Genomic DNA, 7,500 nt, shown 5'->3' on the forward strand with positions numbered 1-7,500 from the left:
AAAACATATACACAAATAAATTTATATATTTCAAAACACACACACACACATATTATATATATATATATATATAATATAATATATATAATATATATATATATACATATATATATATATATATACATACCTATATATTATATCTATATATGTATCTATCTATCTCTCTTTCTATCTATCTTTCTCTCTGCTTCTCTCTCTCCCTCTCTCCTCTTCTCTCTCTCTCTCTCTCTCCTCTCTCTATATATATATATATATATAATATATAATTATATATATAAATTTTGTGTGGGGTGTGTGTGTGTGTGTGTGTGTGTGCGTGTGTGTCTGCGTGTTTGTGTGTCCATGTACATTACCGCAAAGATAGAGATAGGATAGTTCAGAAAAAAAGACCGTTAACAAATGAACATCTCTGTGACGTCATACAGATCTGACCGCTCTCCAAAAAGGATCGAGATGGTCAACATTTGCAATCGCTTTTGTCAAGAGCGGTCAGTATCATATGCACTTTTTGCTCCTCATGTTCATCCGGAGGAAGGTAGAGACCGTTACGAGATGCAATTCCGAAATGCAAATCTTATAGTGACGCCATCCGACAATGACCGTTCTTGACAAAAAACCTGGATGGTCAACATTAGCAACATTTTCGTAAGGAGCCATTTGCTTTGTCTTCGTCTTAGAAATAATGATAGTAAAGATAACGATGGTGATAATGGTGACATTAATAATGATATTAATAATAAAGACGATAACAATGATAATGATTTCAATTATGATGATAATGGTAATGATAACAATGATAAGGATAATGATTGTGACAAGATGAAGATGAACAACAATTACAATTAAGATAATAATAGTGATTACAACGATGACGATGATGATAGCAATGATAATGACGATTATGACGATAATAGAAGTAATGATTATACTAATAATGATCATAATAATGATTAACTGGGAACCTTGCAGGAGTAAACATGGACAGTGAAGTAGAATCTGCACCCTCTATAGTGCTGTTTTGGGAATCGTGTTTTCTACGTTGTTTGCTCTATTTACTCATAAATATTACTCATATCCTACCGCATATTACCACATACGTTGTTTCATAATGTCTAAACAATATTTCTGTATATAAATGTATATATATATATATATATATATATATATATATATATATATATATATATATATATGTGTGTGTGTGTGTGTGTGTGTGTGTGTGTGTATACATATATATGTATATATATGTAAATATATATATATATATACATATATATATACATATATATATACATGTATATATTAAAATTATATATAATACATATATATACACATATATGTATATAATATATAATATATATATATATATATATATATATATAAAATATATATATATATTTATTATATATATACTTATATTCACATACACACACACATCACACACACACACACACACAACATATATATTATATATATATATATATATAATATATATATATATATTTTATATGTGTGTGGTGTGTGTGTGTGTGTGTGTGTGTTTAAGTGAGTACCGGTACTAAACACAGCTATACCTTAGAATAGTTTTAGAGCAAGCTTGCATCCGAGATCGTGGTATGAGTAATACATGATTCTATGCAGATATTATTTTGGCATTATGAATCAATGTATGTGGTAATATGCGGTAGGATATAAGTGTAAATAGAGTAAACAATGCAGAAAACACGACTCCCAAGTAGAGTAAAATCAAAACAGCCTATAGAGGATGGATCGCAATTCGTCCAAAACGTAAAATTCTTCTGTGATACCTGAACGACCCAGCGACCACCTGGTGCTTTCCTAAAATGCATTGCCCCGAGTGAGGATCGAACTCACGACCTTGAGATTATGAGACTCACGCGCTGCCTACTGCGCCATCGAGGCAACAAACATGTAAAAGTGGCATTCAATATGCACAGAAATGAGAAAAATCGGAGAACCAATGATACAGAAGTCTGAAGCTTCTGGCGATGGACTAGCTGTTGTGATACCACATATTTCCATTCCATTCATTTCTAGATCTAACCTCAGAGATTAGAGGTTAGATCTATATACAATATAAATACCAATATACAATATAAATACCCATATATGTCAGAAAAAAATATCCTATACAAAATAGGTTTTTAAAATGTGTGCAGCAGTTTTGAAATCCTTATCTGAAGAAGTTCAGGAGAAGAAGGTATATAGTTGGGTACGAGAGAAACAACACACACGAGAAACACAAATGACGGCAAGTACACAGAATCAGAGGCAGGTCAGGTCAGATCGGAGGGATGGGTGACCTATGGGTATAATCTGTGAGAAATGGGGAAGTCTGTAGCACCTCCCATGGTATTTCCGTTGTTCCTGATATCACTGTTTCTCGTAAATGACTAACGCTCACGGCACCTCACTGTCCATGTTTACTCCAGGATGCTGGGCTCCCAGTTTATTATCATTATGATCATCATTATTGGTATAATCATTACTACTATTATCGGTATCATAAACATCATTATCATTGCTATCATCATCGTCATCATTGTTATTACTATTACTGTTATCATTTAAATTATCATCATTATAATCATAATTATTACTATTGTAATATTAGCATAATTATCACTATTATTATCAAGTTCTTTATCATTATCATTTATATTATCAATATCATAATTGTGGTTGTTGTTCATGTTCGTCATAATCATTATCCTTGTCGTTGTTATCGTTATCATTATTATCATTATTCTCATCATCATTATTATCATTATAATTGAAAGCATTATCATTATCCTCATTTTTATCATTATCATTTTATAATGATTGTCATTATCGTCATCATTAACATCATTATATTTATAATCATCATTTCCATGACGAGGAGAAAGCAAATTGACCATCCTGGTCTTTTTCAAAACCTCATATCGTATGACGTCACTATAAGATTTGCTTTTCGGAATTGCATTCGAAGGGTCTCTCCCTTCCCCCGGAAAAAATGAGGAGCAAAAAGTGCATAGAATGACCGCTCTTGAAAAAAGCGATTGCAAATTTGACCAACTCGATGCTTTTTGGAGAGCGGTCAGGGGGGGTTGACGTCACAGAAGTTAATTCTTAGCGGTCTTTTTTCTGCGCTATTTATCTTTACTAGCGGTAATGCACAGGGACACCACCACACACACCACACACACCCACACACACCCACACACACACAAAATATAATATATTTAAATATTTATATATATATTATAATTTTTATAATATATATTTTTCTTTTCTTTTCATTTATTAGAAATTTATAATATAACAAACATTACACACGAACACAAAAACACACCCCAAAAATTTTAAATTATAAAATTTTATATATATATTAAAATTTATATATAAATAAAAAATTAATATTAATAAATATATTTTTAAAATATATAAAAAAAATATTATATATATATTTATTATAATAAATTTATATATTATATAATAATATTATATAATATTTATTTTAATATATATATATAATATATATATATAATAAATAATATTTTATTTTAAATATATATTTAAAATATATATATATATAATTCTATAATATAATATATAATATATATATAATAAATATATATATATTATAAAAATATGTAATATATATATATATATATATATATATATATATAAAATATATATATATACATATATATGTGTTTTTTAAATTATATTATATATATATATATTATTTATTATATATATATAAATAAATATATATAATAATTGGTGCGTGTGTGTTCGTTTAGTGTTTGTTTATATATATAAATACATTCTAATAAAAAAAAAGAAAAAAAAAAAAGGGAAAAAAAAACGGGAAACCCTAAAACGGTTGATCAAAGAGGTTCACATGAACCATTTGACAAATGTTGCCGCTCGTCTTTTGTCAGGGGGCAGTTTTGTATGAGTCACTGAAATTTGCTTGCTTTTCGAAATGATCTCTCTTTCACTCATCGTGGGGACGGAGGGGTGCCCTATGGAGATTACGACCGAAATATCGTCATCAAATATCATTGTCATTTTCATGTCTCATTGTTATTACTATTCTAGTTATTGACATTATCATTTTCATTATCATCTTTATTTTTCTATTGTAATTTAAAAATTTTAAATATATTATTAAAGTTTTTTCATTACATTTATATTTAAATTTCCTAATTGTGTGTTGTCATTTCCCCCAAATCATTATCCTTGTCATTGTTATCGTTATCATCATTTCATATTATTGTCATCAAAATTGAAATCATCATCATTGTTTCACCTTATTATCATTATATTGATATTTTTTATCATCTATCTTTTTGCTTCTTCAATAACCAACATTATCTTTATCATATTAGGTTAATCATCCTGGTCTAAACAATTTTTAATTTTTTTAAAATTAAAAATTTAAAATATATATATTTATTAATATTATTTATAATAATTTAAAAAAATAATTATATACGAGAGGAGGAGAGGAGAGGTCGTATTTTGATATCAGGTCTTTATTATTTCACGTTTTCTCTCCTTCGCTTTAAATTAAAGTAATTCAAACAAGGGGGCACTTAGCTCACTGGGGATGAGATAGCAAAATTTTGGGAGGTTTTTTTTTTCCTAAGAAACTGGGGGAAAATACTAAAGTAAGAATAAATCCTCACCGTTTCGTCAGATCAAACATTTTTTTTTTTCCGTTAACATCCCTCACTCTGTCTGGGACCTTTTCTTTGACCGCCCCTCCTACACGGATTTATACTTTGCCCAAACCATAATTTTATTTTTTTTGATTACTTTTCCCTTGCTCATACTTGCATTTGAATGATAGATTTCTCAAACCTCTGGGGAAAATGCTTATCAATCCTGGAAAAGGCGATTTGCACTCTGCTGTTGAGTGAAATTTTGTAGAGAAAGGGAGATTCTCTCCTGTCCATGTTTATTCAGGATACAGGCTGTCATTTTTTCAAATGACATTTTTTAGTATAAACATTACTACTATTTTCATCATCATAACCATCATTACCATTCTATTTCACGCCGTTGTAATTACTTGAGTAGTCTTGTAAGTAAATGGTGATTTGCTTACTGTCCATGTTTACTCCCTATTTACTTATTATGACCCTTATTAATAATCATTTCTACTATCATCGTCACCATATTCATCATTATCTTGCTATCATCATCGTCTTCGTTTTAAAATTTTTATATGTTATTGTCCCTTATTATTTTTCATTTTCATCCTTATCATTTCTTTTCTAATATTAGAATCATCACTGAATTTCATGTTTTTTTTATCATTTTTCATAATCATAATTACTTTAAATTTTAGTTGTTATCTTCTCTTGTAACAATCATTATCCTTGTCATTGTTTTCCATCATCATTATCACTGTAAAAATTTAAATAATTTAATTACACTGTAATTGAAAAATTATCCTTCATTATTTTCATTATTAAGTCATCATTATCACCCTCATTATCTTTACTATCATTTTTTCCATGACGTGACAAAGCTTATGGCTCCTTAGAAATCTTGCTAATTCAAGAACTAAAATTTTGCATTTCGGAAAGCATCTCGAACGGTCTCTCCCTTCCTCCGATGAAAATGAGGAGCAAAAAATGCATATGATACTGACGCTCTTTACAAAAGCGATTGCAAATTTTGACCCAAACCATATATATATATATATATATATATAAAATATAATAATATATATATATATATGTGTGTGTTGGGTTTTGTGTGTGTGTGTGTGTGGGTTGGGTTTTGTGGGTGTACATGTTTTTCATATTTGATAGAACATAAACACACACAACACACACACAAAAATATATAAAAATTTTTGTATATATTTGTGTATATACACATACATACTACACGTCGTGTATGTCGTTTGCATTATATAAACCTTTTTTCCTACCTTATAGATTTTTGTGGGTCGGGGCGTAAGCGTAAATGGGCTTAAACGGTCTTTTTTCTTAAATGAGTACCGGGGTTTTTTTTGTGTCGTAATTCCCGGTACTAAACACAGCTATTACGTAGAATGTTTTAGAGCATGCTTGCATCCGAGATCGTGGTTAATGAGTAATATCATGATTCTATGCAGATATTATTTTGGGCATTATGAATCAATGTATGTGGTTAATATGGCCGGTAGGATATAAGTGTGTAAATAGAGTAAACAATGCAGAAAACACGACTCCCAAGTAGAGTAAATTCAAAACAGCCTATAGAGATGGATCGCAATTCGTCCGAAAACAAAACGTTAAAACATTCCTTCTGTGAGATTACCTGAACGACCCCAGCGACCACCTGGTGCTTTCCTAAAATGCATTGCCCCGAGTGAGGATCGAACTCACGACCTTGGAGATTATGAGACTCACGCGGCTGCCTACGGTGCCGCCATCGAGGCATCCAAACATTAAAAAAGTGGCATTCAATATGCACAGAAATGAGAAAAATCGAGGAGAACCCAATGATGACCAGAAGTCTGAAGCTTCTGGCGATGGACTAGCTGTTGTGATACCACATATTTTCCATCCATTCATTTCTAGATCTAACCTCAGAGATTAGAGGTTACGACTCTATATGATCAAATATACAATATAATTACCCAATATACAATATAAATAATCGCCCACCCTTATGTCAGAAAAAAATATCCTATACAAAATAGGTTTTCTCAAGAATGTGTGCAGCAGTTTTGAAATCCTTATCTGAAGAAGTTCAGGAGAAGAAGGTATATAGTTGGGTACGAGAGAAACAACACACACGAGAAACACAAATGACGGCAAGTACACAGAATCAGAGGCAGGTCAGGTCAGATCGGAGGGATGGGTGACCTATGGGTATAATCTGTGAGAAATGGGGAAGTCTGTAGCACCTCCCATGGTATTTCCGTTGTTCCTGATATCACTGTTTCTCGTAAATGACTAACGCTCACGGCACCTCACTGTCCATGTTTACTCCAGGATCGAGCGGCTCCCAGTTCTACTATTATCTATTATGATCATCATTATTGGTATAATCATTAACCTACTATTATCGGATATCATAAACATCATTATCATTGCTATCCATCATCGTCATCATTGTTATTAACTATTAACTGTTATCATTTAAAATTTAATCATCATTATAATCATAATTACACTTTTACTATTGTAATATTAGCTTAATTATCACTATTATTATTCAAGTTCTTTATCATTATCATTTATATTATCAAATCATAATTGTGGTTGGGTTGTGCCATGTTCGTCATAATCATGATATCCTTGTCAGATATTGTTATCGTTATCATATATTATCATTATTGCTCATCATTCCATTATTATCATTATAATTGAAAGAGCATTATCATTATCCCTCCATTTTATCATTATCATTTTATAATGATTGTCATTATCGTCATCATTAACATCATTCTATTATAATCATCATTTCCACTGACGAGGAGAAAGC

At 30.3% G+C, this 7,500-nt stretch overlaps 1 non-coding gene across 1 annotated transcript; it reads right to left on the reverse strand.

Moving 5' to 3' along the window:
• Nucleotides 1-1,850: 1,850 nt before the first annotated feature.
• On the reverse strand, nucleotides 1,851-1,923 carry TRNAM-CAU (transfer RNA methionine (anticodon CAU)). Its single transcript has one exon. It is a non-coding gene; the product is annotated as a tRNA-Met (tRNA).
• Between the last annotated feature and the right edge of the window lie 5,577 nt (nucleotides 1,924-7,500).

The sequence above is a fragment of the Penaeus japonicus genome, unplaced genomic scaffold, assembly GCF_977035675.1.
Source record: "Penaeus japonicus unplaced genomic scaffold, GWHDUDI00000001_assembly GWHDUDI00002048, whole genome shotgun sequence".
NCBI classification, from domain to species: Eukaryota; Metazoa; Arthropoda; class Malacostraca; order Decapoda; family Penaeidae; genus Penaeus; species Penaeus japonicus.